The sequence below is a fragment of the Amblyomma mixtum genome, chromosome 2 (genome assembly GCF_055824585.1).
Source record: "Amblyomma mixtum isolate Tamu chromosome 2, ASM5582458v1, whole genome shotgun sequence".
NCBI classification, from domain to species: Eukaryota; Metazoa; Arthropoda; class Arachnida; order Ixodida; family Ixodidae; genus Amblyomma; species Amblyomma mixtum.
The window spans coordinates 176,344,032-176,345,361 of NC_143013.1; the positions used below are offsets into that span (position 1 = coordinate 176,344,032).

At 52.9% G+C, this 1,330-nt stretch overlaps 1 pseudogene; it reads right to left on the reverse strand.

Moving 5' to 3' along the window:
• Positions 1 to 391: 391 nt before the first annotated feature.
• LOC149361720 (uncharacterized) lies at positions 392 to 997 on the reverse strand (annotated as a pseudogene).
• Positions 998 to 1,330: the final 333 nt, after the last annotated feature.

The window sequence follows — 1,330 nt, forward strand, 5'->3', positions numbered from 1 at the left end:
TTCCTGGTTACTTCCTCTCTTTTTTTTGCCTCGTAGAATTTAGTTCGCTCAGTTCGGCATTAGAGAGAGCACGCTGGCGTCTCTGCTCTTCCTCGACATCTCTAAGTTGGGCAACTTTCCGTTTGCTATGATTGACGACCGTTTCTGTGAGCATTAGCGATGCTTCTAATAGTATATTATCCAATTCTTCTTTTTCTTTCTCACTGAATGTGGACATGGAAAGTGTACAGCACAGACGAAGACCTTTTGGAACAGTACCCTGTGACAGGTAGGACGTTAGGTGCGATGCATGAAGCTCAAATCTCACGCGCTTATCAAAAATCTTCCTGACTGAGAGGAACGCCTGGGATCACGTCTGCTCTCCGCGGGCCGTACCTTTTGCAACAGGAAGTCAGTTGCTCTGTCCAGATGCCGCCTGCTGGGCAGCCATGGCGTACGTCCGGCGGGTGTTGTAGCATGGCTCCGGCACTGCGGGTGGCGGTGGAGGGATACTGGGGGGGTGGTGTTGACGGGGCCGCGTCTCGCCAGGGATTGCGCTGCGTGGCACGAACGGGGTCGGCTGCCAATGGTGAAGCGGGTAGTCGAGCTCCGCTTTGAAGTGTTGGGCCAGCAGTCCGACGCCCTCAAAACTTGTGTGCAGTCCGTCCACGGCGAGGAAGCGCCACAGAGGCAACGATGTAAAACCGTGTTCGATGTATCGCACACCCGGGCCGAGTTCTCTGCGTCTGCATAGCTGACGAACTCCGGTCTTGAATTTGGACAACTGGCTGTTAAACCATCTCACGAAGCCGTGATTTCATCCTCTGCTTCGGCGATTTGGGGCACGGGAAGGAGGAAGGCTGACGCCTATCGGTTTTGCCGGTCGGTTTTGGCGAATCTCTTTAATGAGTAGTGTCAGTCTCTCCAGGGACGAAGACAACCCATTTCTTGCGATGTGAACTGTCCCGACGTGTACGATCAGGGTGTTCACGCTCACAGGGACGTACTGCAGCAGCATGGGGACGTCAAAATACGTGGCGCCACAGTAAGAGATGAAGCAGGGGGCCTCTGGGTCACTTGGCGTGAAGTGGTTGTGTACGTACAGAGGGCAAAATGCTTGCCTACAACACGTTCTGGGTGTGTTTCGGGCTCAATGTGCGATATCTAGCGACAACATTCGGTTTAAAACGGTGTAGATGTAAGCATGCGCAGTTAAACTCGTAGTACTTCATCGTCATTTTTGTATTCCTGGCAGGAGCGGCTTTGGGAGCTGCGGAACACACAGTTCGATCGTTCTAGACATGTGTTTTGCCCTCTGTACTTAGTAATGGAGTCACCGATTATGGCACTG